Source organism: Bos taurus, chromosome 7 (assembly GCF_002263795.3).
Source record: "Bos taurus isolate L1 Dominette 01449 registration number 42190680 breed Hereford chromosome 7, ARS-UCD2.0, whole genome shotgun sequence".
Taxonomy (NCBI): domain Eukaryota; kingdom Metazoa; phylum Chordata; class Mammalia; order Artiodactyla; family Bovidae; genus Bos; species Bos taurus.
The window spans coordinates 71,945,226-71,963,099 of NC_037334.1; the positions used below are offsets into that span (position 1 = coordinate 71,945,226).

The 17,874-nt window shown below is 42.4% G+C and overlaps 1 long non-coding RNA gene across 1 annotated transcript; it reads left to right on the forward strand.

The window, feature by feature from the left end:
* Positions 1 to 3,529: 3,529 nt before the first annotated feature.
* On the forward strand, positions 3,530 to 17,254 carry LOC104968959 (uncharacterized). Its single transcript, XR_807983.4, has 2 exons — positions 3,530 to 10,753; positions 16,714 to 17,254. It is a non-coding gene; the product is annotated as an uncharacterized lncRNA (long non-coding RNA).
* Positions 17,255 to 17,874: the final 620 nt, after the last annotated feature.

Below are 17,874 nucleotides of genomic sequence, written 5' to 3' on the forward strand. Positions count from 1 at the left end.
CCTGGCCTTCTGGAACATGGAATCTAGTGGGGATGATTCAGGTGGTTTCATGTGAAAGGTATTACAGAAGAGGGAGATACTGAATATGAAACTGGGAGGTCAGGGGAAGATCTAGGGAAGCAGCGTTCAGTTGAGCCTGAGGGATGGCGGGGACTTGTCTAGGTGTAGGGGACTTGAGAGGGTGAGAGCGCTAAATTGACTGAAAGATAACATGTGAAGTGGAGTTAGTGTTTCAGTTCACAGGAAACGGGACCTTGGTCTGTTCCCAGACATGTCAGGAATAGACAAGGTGAGGGAACCTGGCTAAGGATGCCTGGAGGCCATTCAGAATCTAAAAGGCTCAGGAAAGCCCGTCTCCTAGGGTAGGGTAAGAATCTCACCCCCCACGGGTCTCCAGTGTAACTCAGGTTGAGATCACTGGCATGCCCTTGTTGGCAAGAAAATGGTTAATGAACAGTATAGGGAAAGGCAGTGGTGCCACTCTTAGCACCGGGCATCTAATAAGTGTTTACTGGCTGCGTTAATGTGAGTGGATGTTTTCCCAACTTTTGGAGGTACCCTGGAACCCAGGTCCCCTGAAGCCGAGGAGATTCCTGGGGCCCTTGTCCTGTGGGTCTCTGCAGTGGTGATGGTTTCACAGAGCAGGAAATCTAAAATATTCATGACATGGCTATTCTGGGAGCTACTTCTAGCTACATGGGGGCTCAAGACTTCTTTTCACTAACTTGTTTATGTTTTTTATTCAGTCCACAAACATGTATTACCTGTTATGAATGTGGAGACAGAGAGATGAACTTCTGGTCTACAGGGAAATGAATGTGAGTACAAATTACTCTAAGATATAAAATACAGTATGTCAGAGGAGTAGTGCAATGTGCTATAAAAAATGAGAAGGCTTTCCCCCTTTGATTTGGTTCAGTTCATTTCACAGTTTCATTCATGTCTGGAGAACATCCTCACCGTTGAATGAGAGGGGATGAGTACATTAAGATACGGATGACCAGAGAGGGATTACAGTCTGATAGGGGCAGCCATGTACCTGACAGGGTAAATTTGCTTTTCCACATCTGTGGGCCTCTCATGAGTGTGCCATTTCATACTGCAGAGATTGTTGTTGTTCAGTCACTCAGTTGTGTCTGACTCTTAGCTACCCCTAAGGACTGCAGCATGCCAGGCTTCCCTGTCCTTCGTTATCTCTCTGAGTTTGCTCAAACTCATGTCCATTGACTTGATGATACCATGGCTGGAAAACTAAAAACCCGTTTGCTAGGCTCCTTGCTGCTGGGTTCCTGTTTGAGATTTAGGTTTAGCTAGTCCTGTGTGCTTGTACAAGACCTGAATTCAAAACTGAGTAGGAAGAAAAACTGATTGAGTTTGGAGAGGAGGCAACAGCCTGGGGGAAATCCATTTTGCTGGGATCAGCCCAAAAGGCACAGCATGGCTCTGGCGTTCTGACGGTAGCTCCTGGTCTCAAGATTATACCTAGGATGGTGTGTTCCTATAGCCAGAGACTGGGCCAGTCACCCTGAACTCTAGCTTCCAGATTGGATGTGTGTGGGGCAGGGGGGTTTGGGGGTCTAGTACTATGGTTGGTGTTCTGGGAATCATTCCTGGAAGCCCAGGCAGAACTCGCTCTGTGCTGATTCTGAACTCACTTGATTTTATTAATTCCACGTTTTCTTAAAATAGCTAGAAGGGTTTTATCTCTTCACTTGAACCCTAATTGATATGTTATGCTGTGAAGTACAGGTGCCAGAAAAGTCAGAGAAGGGACACAAGTGCACAGTGGAACAAGCAGGGAAGAAATCCAGAGGACTGCAATTCTTTCCTCTTTCAATTCCACCTCCTACCCTCAGCCCTCTTTCATCCTATAATCAATCTTCAAATGAACTAATCAATTGAATTGATTGTGTCAAACAACTACAGTGCACAAGGCACTCTGATGTTGAGGGTCACAGTTGTGAACGGATACACAAGGTCTCTGCTTATGCAAAGACGGATGCTTTACCAGCACTCAAATAAACACAGAATTCAAAATCATGGTAAGAGTTATGAAGGAAAAGAAGAGGGAACTGTGGGAGAAAATGATGGTGTGGAGTCTGCAAGAGAACTTATTTTGATTGGGAGGTCAGGGAAGATTGTTCACGTAGGTAACATTTAAGGTGAGCCGCACAGGAGTGAAAAAGAGCCAGCTGTGCCAAGGGCAGAGGAGTGCCGGAGAGGTGTCAAGCAGCAGGAACAGAGTATGTAAGAGCCATGTGAGCCTTTCTCAACATCTTCCTGTTGCTCCCTGTGTAACAGCCATAGGATAATGCCTCAATCCTTAGCCTTTTTGTGCCTCGGTAACTGAAAGCCCTCTGTGATTTGTCATCCTCCCAGACATTTCTCCTGCTCTTCCCACGTGACGGTGTTCCTCAGTCTTGGCCTTAGTGACGTCTGGGGCTGGATGAGTCTCCACTGTGGGGACTGTCCTGTGCCCTGTTGGATGTTACCGCTGGCCTCTACTCTCTAGGTGATAGTACTCAGGCCTCTAACCCTAGTTGTGACAACCAAAAATAACTCCACACATTGCCAAACGTCCCAAGAGGGGCAATGTCACCTTTCTTTGAAAACTGCTGCCTCCCCTCCTGCTCCCCGCCCCCTCCGCTTTGGTCAGGTGGTCTTCTTGCTGGCTCCCAAATGCACCTTTACCCTTGTATGTTTCTGCACCTCCACTTATGCAGCTCCCTCTAATTATTACCTGCTCTCCTGCCCCTCCACAAAGCCTTACCCATATTTCTAATAGAAATGCATGCTCCTATCTACCCAGCATCCCTCTGGCCTTTGGGGCATTTGTACTGGATGACTCTCATGTGTTTGAGTGGTAGAGGAACAGTGCCCTGCCTGCCCAGGTGTGTGGACCTTTCGTTCTGTGTCCAGTTAAGAGCCAGGGGCTGGATGTGAACCAGCCAGCCATCTAAGCCAAGCCAGCCAGGCTTTCCATGGGCTCTCCATGGGAGGGCACTCTTCTGAACTGTTAACGCTAAGTACAGAGCCCTGGACCACCACCGGCACGGAGCCTGCCACTTAGAGAGGGCCTGCTGCAAGCCTGTGACCACGTTATTAGAGCCTTTTGTTCAGAGACTTGTGCTAAAGCATTCACATTCTATGTTCTCTCACCCCGCTTGAGCTAGTTTGGATTGTTTCTGTCAGTTATCCTAAAAAGTGTCCTAATTCAATTTCCCTTAATCCCTGGTTCAAATCTCTCCCCTTTCATGAAATCCTCTCAATTTAGGACATGCTTGCTGAAGGAAATGCTTGCTTTGAATCCATTGCTGGTGGTTTTCTGGAGCCAGCAGCCAATTCTTTGCCTCTTTTCCCAAGTTTGAGTTTAGTGACATCAAGGCGCTATTTGAAATCATCATCATTTCAGTTCAGTCTCTCAGTCGTGTCCGACTCTTTGAGACTCCATGAATTGCAGCACGCCAGGCCTCCCTGTCCATCATCAACTCCCGGAGTTCACTCAGGCTCACGTCCATCGAGTCAGTGATGCCATCCAGCCATCTCATCCTCTGGTGTCCCCTTCTCCTCCTGCCCCCAATCCCTCCCAGCATCAGGGTCTTTTCCAATGAGTCAACTCTTCGCATGAGGTGGCCAAAGTACTGGAGTTTCAGCTTTAGCATCATTCCTTCCAAAGAAATCCCAGGGCTGATGTCCTGCAGAATGGACTGGTTAGATCTCCTTGCAGTCCAAGGGACTCTCAGGAGTCTTTTCCAACACCACAGTTCAAAAGCATCAATTCTTCAGTGCTCAGCCTTTTTCACAGTCCAACTCTTACATCCATACATGACCACAGGAAAAACCATACCCTTGACTAGACGGACCTTTATTGGCAAAGTAATGTCTCTGCTTTTGAATATGCTAACTAGGTTGGTCATAACTTTCCTTCCAAGGAGTAAGTGTCTTTTAATTTCATGGCTGCAGTCACCATCTGCAGTGATTTTGGAACCCCCCAAAATAAAGTCTGACACTGTTTCCACTGTTTCCCCATCTATTTCCCATGAAGTGATGGGACCAGATGCCATGATCTTCATTTTCTGAATGCTGAGCTTTAAGCCAGCTTTTTCACTCTCCACTTTCACTTTCATCAAGAGGCTTTTTAGTTCCTCTTCACTTTCTGCCATAAGGGTGGTGTGTCTGCATGTCTGAGGTTATTGATATTTCTCCTGGCAATCTTGATTCCAGCTTGTGCTTCTTCCAGCCCAGCGTTTCTCATGATGTACTCTGCATAGAAGTTAAATAAGCAGGGTGACAATATACAGCCTTGATGTACTCCTTTTCCTATTTGGAACCAGCCTGTTGTTCCATGTCCAGTTCTAACTGTTGCTTCCTGACCTGCATATAGGTTTCTCAAGAGGCAGGTCAGGTGTTCTGGTATTCCCATCTCTTTCAGAATTTTTCACCGTTTATTGTGATCCACACAGTCAAAGGTTTTGGCATAGTCAATAAAGCAGAAATAGATGTTTTTCTGGAACTCTCTTGCTTTTTTGATCATCCAGCGGATGTTGGCAATTTGATCTCTGGTTCCTCTGCCTTTTCTAAAACCAGCTTGAACAACTGGAAGTTCACAGTTCACGTATTGCTGAAGCCTGGCTTGGAGAATTTTGAGCATTACTTTACTAGCATGTGAGATGAGTGCAATTGTGTGGTAGTTTGAACATTCTGTGGCATTGCCTTCCTTTGGGATTGGAATGAAAACTGACCTTTTCCAGACTGGAAGAAACACAAGCTGGAATCAAGATTGTGTTCATTGGAAGGACTGATGCTGAAGCTGAAACTCCAATACTTTGGCCACCTCATGCGAAGAGTTGACTCATTGGAAAAGACCCTGATGCTGGGAGGGATTGGGGGCAGGAGGAGAAGGGAACACCAGAGGATGAGATGGCTGGATGGCATCACTGACTCGATGGACGTGAGTCTGAGTGAACTCCGGGAGCTGGTGATGAACAGGGAGGCCTGGCATGCTGCAATTCATGGGGTCGCAAAGAGTTGGACATGACTGAGCGACTGAACTGAACTGAACTGAAGTCTTCAGAATCTCAAAGGAGGAAAGGTCTTGAGAAATAATTTGGTCCAAGGTCTTCACTTCACACACAAGGACAAAGAGATCCAGAGACCTTCAGTGACTTGGTAGTTAGTTGTGAAGTCAAGATAAAGCCCGAGATCTTTTGACTTCCACACATGATTAAAATACAGGCCTTCCTGGTCTTCCTCTGTGCCTTTTTCAACCTTTCCTTTTTCAGATTTTGGTACAAAAGAGGGTTTTAAAATGATTGTTGAATCATTCCAAATAGCTAATGTTCATGATCCAAGTTGTCAGTGCTTACATTCAACAAGGGACTTTGAGGTTGTGAAGTCTCCAGAATGAGATCATTCCAGATGGGGTCTTAATATGTGGCAACACTGGGGAGACAGCTGTTCACAAAGGAGACTTGCTACTTTCCCAAGGGAAGATCACAATGCTGGAGTGAAGATTCCCTGCCCTGGGAGTTGTAACACTTAGAATGAAACAAGATGATAGTTGAATTGCAAGGAAAGCTTTGCAGATTTATAAAAATTCAAAATACACTATTTTTTAAATATAGGTGTTCTATGTCCAGTAGTTTATCCTGGAAATATTCATAAGGGTATCCATTGCAACCTTGTTTGAACTAATAAAAGACTGGAAACAATCTAAATGTTAAGCAATAGGGGACTAATTAAAGAAAGAATTATATATATGTGTGTGTGTGTATATATATATATATATATATATATATATATATGTATGTATGTATACACACACATACACACACAGGCAGAACTCTATATACTGTTACGGAATTTTCTCCAAGACATACTGTTTAGTTATAAAAATAAGGAACAGAATGGTGTGTATAGTTTGCTGCCATTCAAACTTAAAAAAGAAGAGGAGAGGCTTCCCTGGTGGCTCAGTGGTAAAGAATCTGCCTGCCAATGCAGGAGACATGAGTTTGATCCCTGGTCTGGGAAGATCCCATATGCCACAGAGCAACTAAGCCTGTGCACGACAACTACTGAGCCTGTGCTCTGGAGCCCGAGAACTACAACTACTGAAACCTGTGTGCCCCGGAGCCTGTGCTCCACAACAGGAGAAGCGATCTCAGTGAGAAGCCTGTGCACCGCAACTAGAGAGTAGCCCCCACCACAACGAGAGAAAAAAAAAAGCTCACACAGCAGTGAAGATGCAGCACAGCCAAAAATAAATAAATAAAAAAATTTTTAAAATAAGAGGTGAGGAAAACACAGGTGCATATGGATATATGAGCATATTCTGTCTCTAGGAGGATATACAAAAAGTTTTAACAGCAGAAGTTGTCTCTGAGAGAGGAACTGGAAAATAGCAATAAGAGAGAGTTGTATCTTTTCTCTTATGTCTTTTGGAAAAATTTGATTTTTAAAACAATAGATATCATTTACTTAACACTCAATAAAATAAAAAATAAAAAAATGCTGTGTTGTGCTTCTTAGAAATTCTTTTGCTCTGATAGATGAGTCAGATCTGGGGATGTGGCAGAGAGTTTAGGGAGCTAATAATAATACCCGCCCCCCCCCCCCCGCCTCACCCGACAATTATATACTTACTTAAAAAAAAAAACATTCTCAAAGAACAGTCTGCTGCAGCCTTCCACTTTTGGGACAGTATCTCCCCTCTTGTACAGTTGAATGAACTGGGGTGCAGAAGCAAGACTGTCTTCCCAAGGTCACACAGTGAGAGAGGGGCAGCACTGGGATGAGAGCTCAGAACTTGCCCAGGCTTAAGTTCCTTCTTCTTGGCCATGTTTAGCTGGACAGAGGGCTTCAACAAGCATAGTTTTCATGGGAAGAAAAAGAAGAACCAGAGAATTCTAAGGGGCTTTTCTGGTCTGAGGTTTCAGGAAAGTTAAAGGCCTGAGCCAGCTACAGTCCCAGCACAAATGAAGTCAGACCAAAATAGACACCACTTATTCAATGGGAAATGACCCAGAAAAGATCCAACCAATTTCCAGATGTAACTTGAAAGGCTTCAGTTGGAGAGACTTCATTTTGGAATCTGATGCAAAAACCTTTTGATGAGATTTCTCTCAACTCAGTTTGTGGATCGAAAAATGAACAAACGTTTGATTTGAGGGAGATGTTCTGTTAAGAAAGTCTAGAGCCTTCTGGTTTGTAGAATCAAGCTTAGAGAAAGTAGCCTATGAGTATAGGAGGCAAATCTTTGCCATGCTTTGCCAGCATAATTTTGGGAGGGAATATGTGAAATACAGGGTATGTCCCTGCCTTTTGGCTGAGAGGAAGCGCAGACATCCCAGATTGAGGGAATGAGGCTTGTTGAAACTGCATAAATGAGATTTACCTTGTGGTTAGAAAGAAATGTTTTATTCTGTTAGCTGCTATGATGTGGAAAGAGATTAATTTCTCTAAGTCTTGTATTTTAAAAGATTTCTGCAGATTTAAGAAATACTCAGAAGACACTTAACTCTACACATCTCATCCACTTTATTATAGGTATGATAAATTTAAAAAGCACACAAGAGTCTGTCTAATGTGCTACTGATTATGAAGATAAAAGTTTATGTGCACACACATTTTTAACCACTCTTTAAAGACATGTAACCTGGTAGCCGTGGCTACCTCTTAGGAAGAGAACTGTGGAGCTGAGATGGGGTGGGAGGTACAGCCTTCACTGTACTGTCTCAATTTACCATATATCTGTTTCACATTTTAAAAGTAAAACATGCTCTTAAAAACCTCAAAGGGAAAAATATACCTTTATAATGGAGAGATTTGGTGGCCACTCTGTTAATTAAGGATGGAAATTTAGCATTACCAAGTGCATGAAACCTGACGTTTACATGATACATCCAGGGTTTAACCTGACTATAATTAAACCTTCACACCTGACCTCTGATTAGCAGAAAGCGTAGGGAATAGAGACACTCGGTAAACAAAACAGGAGAAAACAATGAGTTCAGAGAGTGAGGCATTCTTCAAAATATTAATGTCATAGAAATATTAAAAAGAGGTTTAAAAAATTAGGAATAAAAAATATTTGGGGGGCAATTGGAAGAAGTCTGAATATGGTCTGAGTATTAGACAATATTAGGGAATTATTGGGAGAAGGCAATGGCACCCCACTCCAGTGTTCTTGCCTGGAGAATCCCAGGGACGGGGGAGCCTGGTGGGCTGCCGTCTCTGGGGTCGCACGGAGTCGGACACGACTGAAGTGACTTAGCAGTTAGCAGGGAATTATTGATAATTTTCTTGTGTGTGAATAGTGGTTTTGTGGTTATATAGGATAACGTCCTTATTCTTAGCGGATGCATGCTGAGGTATGGAGGGAGGAATCATGATGTTGGGAACTTATTTTTAAATGGTTTATAAAACACACAGAAACTCACATACACACACGAACAACCCCTCCACTCTACCCCACTCCCGCTACACACACACACACACAGTTGATTGATATTAAGCCGTAGTCTTAGTTTCAAACTGAGCTATGTGATGTCAGGGCTGGGACTCTGCAAAGGACGTTTCTCCTCTGCCACTGGACCTTCTGTTAGTCCGCCTGTAGGGGGCTCTAGAAGAGAATTAGGAGTCTAAAGGAGTCGCAAAGAGCTTGCTTGTTTCTGTTTTGCTTCTGTTACTCTCAGCCTCACCCAAGCAACAGTCCCTCACCCTGGGAATGACATTTATTTCCTGTAGGAGCAGCTTGTTTAAGTTTACATTTTTCCCACAATCTCAGAACCAGCCTCATTATGCTTCTTCAGACATACCTGTTATTGTTGTTCAGTAACTCAGTTGTGTCTGACTCCTTGAAACCTCACAGACTGCACTTCCCTGTCCTTCACTATCTCCTGGAATTGTTCAAACTCATGTCGGTGATACCTTCCAACCATCTTATCCTGTGTCCTTTCTCCTCCTGCCCTCAATCTTTTCCAGCATCAGGGTCTTTTCCAATGAGTCAGTTCTTCATATCAGGTGGCCAAAGTAATTGGAGCTTCAGCTTCAGCATCAGTCCTTCCAATGAATATTCAGGACTGATTTCCTTTAGGGTTAACTGGTTTGAACTCACTGCAGTACAAGGGACTCTTGAAAGTCATCTCTAACACCACAGTTCGAAAGCATCAGTTCTTCGGTGCTCAGCCTTCTTTATGGTCCAACTCTCACATCCACACATAATTACTGGAAAAAACATAGCTTTGACTATACAGACCTTTGTTGGCAAAGTGATGTCTCTGCTTTTGCATATGCTATCAAGGTTTGTCACCCCTTTCCTTCCAAGGAGCAAGCATCTTTTAATTTCATGGCTGCAGTCACCATCTGCAGTGATTTTGCAGCCCAAGAAAATATATGTATCAGCTGGCTAATGCCTTCTCTGTCCCAGCTCCATGGGACCCCTAATCCAAGCTTCTAAATTCTATTAATCCTGAGCTATTCTCCTATTTTCCAAGCCCTAGGGATGGTAACTGCTTTCTGTGTTTACTACAGTATTCCTTTTACCTTTCTAGTTCTCTAATACCTGGTTGCTGCTGCTGCTGCTAAGTTGCTTCAGTTGTGTCCGACTCTGTTCGACCCCATAGACGGCAGCCCACCAGGCTCCCCCATCCCTGGGATTCTCCAGGCAAGAGTACTGGAGTGGGTTGCCATTGTCTTCTCTGATACCTGGTTGACAGTTCTTTAAGTTCTTTCTGCAAAAGTAACTGGTGGCGTTTGTGTCTCCTGACTGAACCTTGACTGATGCAGAAATTGGAACAAGGGATCTCAGGAAACAGACCCCCTTTTTTAGGTGTTTGGGTTTGTCTTTAGACTTGAGTGCAGTGTTGAACTCCTTGTCATGGAAATGAGATGCTAGTAACTCATGGCATGGAGTGGCCCTGATTAATCAAATTATTGGCTGTAGATTATTGTGATAAGGAGCCTCCTGGGGACTTCCACTGCAGGGGGTATAGGTTCAATCCCTTGTTGGGGAACTGAGATCCTGCATGCCACAAGGTGCAGCCAAAAAAAAAAAAAAAAAATCTCCTAAAGCAGGTACTGTAGGAAGCAAGTACAAGAGAGAAAAAGCAGACCCCAGGAAAGGCATGCAAAAGCATTATCAATCTTGCAGACAAGACACCTCAAGACATATGACTCTTGGATTAAGTCCAGAGGGAACAGAAAAACATCTTGAAAGCAGGATGTGTGCCTGGAGGTGGGAAGCCATCAGACTGTTCCATGACCTGGTGTCTCTGAGTCAAATGTGTTTTGTATCTGGGGCTTTGTTATTTAGACAGCAACCTAAATCATTAGTTAAAACTAAGTCTTTCTTAGTTAATCTTCATGTCACATTCCTAGCCTATCTGTAACAGCCATATGGCTCCATATGCTTCTGAGAGCACGTTCTCCCTTGCACGTACTCCCCTGCCTGAAAACATCTAATAAAGCTGACTTGATCAGTTTGGGCACCTTCACCTCAGAGCGGTGTTGGTCCCCTGATCCTCGCTTTCAATTCTTGTCTCTTTCTCATTCTTTCTCTGTATTGTGCTTTCGGGAAACCCTGGCTTGTTGAGCTGGACTCGACAAAGTGGCGGCCGAACAGGGATCTGAAAGTGAAATCAGCCTATGAGGCTCAGCTCAGAGCAGTGGAGAACACAGGGAAATCCAGCTGGTGCAGTGGACGAATGAAGTACTTGGTATGTACACCCCCGTGTATGAACGAATGAAGTACTTGGTAAGTACACCCCCGTGGATTTGTGAATGAGGGTAACAATGGGGCAAAATCCTTCTAAGCATGCAGAATATATGCCAGTCTTAAAGACTTTGTTGAAAAGCTCGGGAGTGCAAGTCTCTCAGTCTGCTGTTAGACTTATTTTCTGCTATTGAAAAACATTGCTATTGGCTTGATCCAGCTAAAGGAACTTTAAGGTATAAAGAATGGCAAGAAGTAGTGCATTGCTTGCGCCGAGCTTATGAAAGTAGAGAAAAAATACCCTTGTCAGTATGGTCATTAGGAAATCTCATTCTCACAGCTTTGGGTCCACTACAATCCAAGGTCTCTGAGTCTGATGATTCCACTTCTCAAACAGAGACACAATTAGAAGAGTTACATATATATGATAACAGTGATTCAGAGGAGGAGAAAAAACCTTTAAAAGCAAAAATTAAAAGAGGGAAATGTTATGGAAGTAATGAACAAATTTTGTTTGCTAGAACAGCTCGCCCATCTGCACCCCTTGGGTGAGCTTCCTCCTTTTGATCTGGAGACTCCTTGGGATGATGGCTTTATGTTAAAGCCACAAGTAACCCTTCCCAATCTGATCTCTCCATTTCATAGGGGAGTTCGTATGGCTCAGTTACAAGGTGATGAAGATACTTTAGCTCTTCCTGTAATAGTGACACAGGTTCCACCCAGACCTCAATTCCCACATAGAGGATTAAATTATGATTATAGCCCTTTACTTTCAAAACTATTAAAGAGATCAAACAGGCTTGTACTCAATATGGAACTAATTCTCTTTATACTATGGGATTGATTCAAGGTGTGTCACAGGCAGAAAGATTGATACCTCATGATTGGGAGATGGTTGCTAGGACCTGTTTAACTACTTCTGAATTTTTACAATTTAGGAGATGGTGACAAGATGAGGCTAGTCAGCAAGCTGATAGGAATGCAGCCGCCAATCCCCCCTGACCCCCACCCCCGCCCCGTTAACATTTCTTTAGAACAATTGATCTGGTGCATATTTTGGAGTTCAGGCCCTTAACAAAAGAAAAACTAGAAGGTTTAACCACATTAGTTAATGAACAGAAAGAATTGGGACATGTCATAGAATTTACTAGCCCCTGGAATTCTCCTGTGTTTGTTATAAAGAAAAAATCAGGAAAATGGAGAATGTTAACAGAAGCTATATTTGAATGGGTATTTTTACCTCATAAACAAGTAAAATTGCTAACCACCTATATAGATATGATCAGCAAACTGATTTTTAAAATACATAATCGTACTCAACATCTTCCCGGATATGATCCACATAATATTATAGTCCCTCTTTCAAAGGAATAAATTGAAATTTATATATGCAAAATATTGAAAGGCAAATGGCTCTCTCTGATTTTATAAGTAATATTGATTGTCATTTTCCGTCATCTAAACTTATTAATTTTCTAAAAAAACATACCCTGATACTACCCAAGATTACTAAATCAGACCCTATAAAAGATGCTGATATTTATTTTACAGATGCAAACAAAGATTTTAAATCTGGATATTTCAGCCCTATAGAAAAAATTTGACAATCCCAATATTCTTCTGTACAAAAAGCTAAATTAGATGTTATTCTTACTGTTTTGATAGATATAAATGCCCCCATTAATATTGTTTCTGATTCCCAATATGCTATAAAAGTCACATCTCAGATTGATTACAATCCCTACGTCCAATTTAATAATATATCAAATATTTAAAAAGTACAATCAGTAATAAATAATAGGACTTATCCTTTCTATATTACCCATATTCGTTCCCATTCCCAACTTCCTGGACCATTAGTGGCTGATAATGAGACAATAGATACCAGACTTATCTCTTTTATGACACCCACTCAATTCATGAATTAACTCATACAATGTAAGAAGACAACAATATAAATTTCAAATTTCACGGCAACAAACATCGTTGCTGTGACATCATCTCACAATGCCCTGCTGCTACTGCTGCTGCTAAGTCACTTCAGTCGTGTCCGACTCTGTGAGACCCCATAGATGGCAGCCCACCAGGCTCCCCTGTCCCTGGGATTCTCCAGGCAAGAACACTGGAGTGGGTTGCCATTTCCTTCTCCAATGCATGAAAGTGAAAAGTGAAAGTGAAGTCGCTCAGTTGTGTCTGACTCTTAGTGACCCCATGGACTGCAGCCTACCAGGCTCCTCCGTCCATGGGATTTCCCAGGCAAGAGTACTGGAGTGGGGTGCCATTGCCACAATGCCCTACATGTCAACAAACTAACATCATCCCATCTTTACCAGAAGGCGTTAATCCTTGAGGATTATACCCCAATGTTATATGGCAAACAGATGTAACTCATATGCCATCTTTTGGAAATTCTGGACTGATTCATGTATTGACACATTTTCAGGAATGATTTTTGCTTCATATCATGTAGGAGAGACTACTTTCCATTGCATTTCTCATTTTAAACAAGCCTTTGCATATATGGGACTCCCCAAAACTATCAGATAATGGCCCAGTGTATAAAAGCCATACTTAAAAATTATTTTTTGAAGATTGGTCAATTCAACATATAACTGGAATTCCCCATAATCCTCAAGGTCAAATGACAGTAAAAAGAGACCACCACACATTAAAACAAATATTATTAAAACAAAAAGGGAGAAAGAGGTATGCATTAGGGCCTAACTTCCCTAAAAATAAACTTGCTATAGCCCTTTTTATATTAAATTTATTTATTTTATATTAAATTTATTATTTATTTATATTAGGGGAAGTAATGAAAAGCCAGCAGCTGAAGTACATTGGGATGAAGTACAAACATCTCATGAAATAACTGGTAAAAAATAACAAACACAGACAGTTCACCAAAAAATAATGTGGAAGGATGATAAACAGTGGAAAACAGGGCTTATGCTTAAACAAGGACGAGGTTATGCTCTTATTTTGACAGAGGACAATGAACATCCCTGTATCCCAAAATGAAAAATCTGGTATTAGAAAGAAAAGAACATGGTTTGACATAGATCCCCCGTTTGAGCCACCGATTGGAGCCAGGTCTCAATTAATACTTAGACCAGGTCCATCCAAAACTAAACGGACACAGAGCACCACTCTACCAACATGGGGACAAATAAAGAAGCTATCCCAGGAAGCTGAAAAGATAGTACATAGGCGAAAACTTGCCAAAACACCTGACAGCCTGTTCTTGGCCATGGTAACATTGTTAACAATGGCAGTAAGCGTACAGGCTAATTCCAATTATTAATATTGGGAGTGAGCTTCCCTGGTGGCTCAGACGGTAAATGTGTCTGCTTGCAATGCGGGAGACCTGGGTTCGATCCCTGGGTGGGAAAGATCCCCTGTAGAAGGAAATGGCAACCCACTCCAGTACTCTTGCCTGGAAAATTCCATGGATGGAGGAGCCTCGTAGGCTACAGTCCATGGGGCTGCAAAGAGTCGGACGTGACTGAGTGACTTCACTTTCTTTCTTTCTATGTCCCTAACCCACCTCTATTACGACCAGTTACATGGGAAGATTCAACAGTTCCCATTTTTGTCAATGACTCAACTTGGCTTCCCAGCCCCTATGATCAAAGTTTCCCAGATAAACCAAAAGAAGCAGGATATATATTAAATAATTACACTATTGGGTCTGAAAGTACCCCTATTTGCATTGGACATGGAGAGATCTATTTAAAAACAGATTATCCAAAAATGGTTATCTGTTGTTAAATCTACTAAAGATGATAAGACTTCCTTTTTCCTTGTAACCGCTCTCACATTTTTAGAAAAGGAAAATAACATAATACATTATAGTCCTCCTGATATTCCAGAATGTATTATGAGGATAGGACATGGAATAGAAGATTGGATACAATGGAATAATTGTAAAGGAGCAGAAGGCCATCTATTGATCAATACTACTGAAGGTCCCATAATTGTTTGGGGACCCAGAGGGACTCCAAAATTAAAAGACACCAATATCCCCAGTCCTTGGGTATACCAAGGGACTCTTCAGTTCAGTTCAGTTCAGTTGCTGTTGTGTCCAACTCTTTGAGACCCCATGGACTGCAGCACGCCAGGTCTCCCTGTCCATCACCAACTCCCGGAGTTTACTCAAACTCATGTCCATTGAGTCAGTGATGCCATCCAACCATCTCATCCTCTGTTGTCCCCTTCTCCTCCTGCCTTCAATCTTTCCCAGCATCAGGGTCCTTTCAAATGAGTCAGCTCTTCGCAACAGGTGGCCAAAGTATTGGAGTCTCAGCTCCAGCATCAGTCCTTCCAATGAACATTCAGGACTGGTCTCCTTTAGGATGGACTGGTTGGATCTCCTTGCAGTCCAAGGGACTCTCAAGAGTCTTCTCCAACACCACAGTTCAAATGCATCAATTCTTCAGCGCTCAACTTTCTTTACAGTCCAGCTCTCACATCCATACATGACTACTGGAAAACCATAGCCTTGACTAGATGGACCTTTGTTGGCAAGTAATATCTCTGCTTTTTAATGGGACTCTTAATACATTTGGTAATGAACCTTTGATTTTGCATGGGGTAAGATTTGCCCCTCCCTTTCCATATCTAGTTCATAATGAGATCCTATTATGAATATTATGAATATCATCCTATTAATAATGAGATCTGGAAAATACCTATGGCTTTGAAAATTCCTGAGACATGGAACGGGTGATACACTGAATATATTTTAAATGATCCTAAAGCAACTTTTACAAAAAACTCTACTCATAATATCCAAGCTTGTGTTAGACTTCCTTTTGTATTCATGGTCAGTCCAGCTAATTATGATAAAATTACAGGACTTATAAATTGTTTGAGTTCAGTTCAGTTCAGTTGCTCAGTCATGTCCGACTCTTTGCGACCCCATGAATTGCAGCACGCCAGGCCTCCCTATCCATCACTAACTCCTGGAGTTTACTCAAACTCATGTCCATCAAGTCAGTGATGCCATCCAGCCATCTCATCCTCTGTTGTCCCCTTCTCCTCCTGCCCCCAATCCCTCCCAGCATCAGGGTCTTTTCCAATGAGTCAACTCTTCACATGAGGTGGCCAGAGTATTAGAGTTTTAGCTTTAGCATCAGTCCTTGTAAAATTGTTTACAGTGTTCCTTTTACACATGTTTAAATAATACTATCCCATCCAGTGACAGCTTACAGAGTATTCTTAAAACTAGAGTGGACATTTGGATACCAATAGATTTACAAAGAATCTTGGCAAGAAAGTCCTACACTGTATGCCATTAAATAAATTATTAAAGGTTTAAAATGTGCCAAAAGATTCATTGGAATGCTTATAGCTGCTATTTTAGGTATTATGGCTATCACTACCACTGCTATGGTGGCTGGAGTAGCTTTACATCAATCTGTTCAAGTAGTACAGTTTGTACAAGAATGGCATAAGGATGCTGACATTTTATGGTCCACTCAACAAAAAATAGATGGAAAATTAGCTTCTCAGGTGGCTGATCTCCAACAGATAGTAATACTATTGGGAGATCAACTGGTTAGTTTACAAAAGCAGCTAAGATTAAAATGTGATTGGAATTACACCTCTTTTTGTGTTACAGCACATAAATACAATCAGTCAAGGTTTAATTGGGACAAAATCAAGCAACATTTATTAAATCAAGAAAATATTTCTCTAGATATTCAAGATATACAACATGATATATTAAAAACCTTTAATAAAAAGTTGGATATAATTTCTAGATCTAATTTACTTGATACTATTACTAATGCCAGGAAAATCCCATGGATGGAGGAGCCTGGTAGGCTCCAGTCCATGGCGTTGCTAAGAGTTGGGCACGACTGAGCGACTTAGCAGCAGCAGCAGTGTTACTAATGGTATATCCTCTCTAAATCCTCTTAAACAGAACAAGGCCTATGGATATTGAATTATGTTAACCTGTGCTATAATTTTAATTGTTTTCTTTTGCTTCTGTGTAGTCTGGAGAAGAACAGCGAGATGACAACAACATCACCAACAAAAATTAGCCTTTCTTACAATTACTTCGCTTGCTGAAAAAAAAAGGGGGAGATGTAGGAAGCAAGTACAAGAGAGAAAAAGCAGATCCCAGGAAAGGCATGCAAAAGCATTATCAATCTTGCAGACAAGATACCTCAAGACATATGACTCCTGGATTAAGTCCAGAGGGAACAGAAAAACATCTTGAAAGCAGGATGTGTGCCTGGAGGTGGGAAGCCATCAGACTGTTCCATGACCTGGTGTCTCTGAGTCAAATGTGTTTTGTATCTGGAGCTTTGTTATTTAGACAGCAACATAGATTGTTAGTTAAAAGTAAATCTTTCTTAATCTTCATGTCACATTCCTAGCCTATGTGTAACAGCCATATGGCTCCATATGCTTCTGAGAGCACGTTCTCCCTTGCACGTACTCCCCTGCCTGAAAACATCTAATAAAGCTGACTTGATCAGTTTGGGCACCTTCACCTCGGAGCGGTGTTGGTCCCCTGACCCTTGCTTTCAATTCTTGTGTCTTTCTTATTCTTTTGCCGTATCGCGCTTTCAGGAAACCCTGGCTTGTTGAGCCAGACTCGACAGGTACACTGGGGGACCCAAGTGGCTGCTGGAATAACAATGACTACAAGGACTGTGGGGTGAGATGCCTCCTTCTGAGTGCTCTGGAGTGCTTACAGAAAGAAAACACAATCAGCCCTTTAACATCTCAGCTCAAGTCCCAATCAGAGAACTAGAGAGGGTCTATGACAGCCCCTAAAGGTATCCCAGATCCATCAGAGTTACTAACTCAGACACAGGATTTCATTGTGAAGGTTGCAGAATTTAATGTAGATTGAGTTCACAGCTGATGTCCCACAGTGAAAGTCAGGATGAGGATTGGGGAAGTGTCCTCTGGACTTGGAATGAGGACGTCCAGGTGGACTCAGATGAAACTGAGAATCTTAACCCCTAAGTCACTCTGAGCCTTCCCCTTCTGTGTCTGAGATTGGGCTTCCTTTGCTTGAAGTCCCTGGAATAGCCTCACCTGAGACAGGTGACTGAAGGAGACACCTATACTCTTTAAGCCCTACCTTACTGCTCTTCGCTGCCACTAGACCCATAACTAGGGTCAGATCCAGCACATTCCAA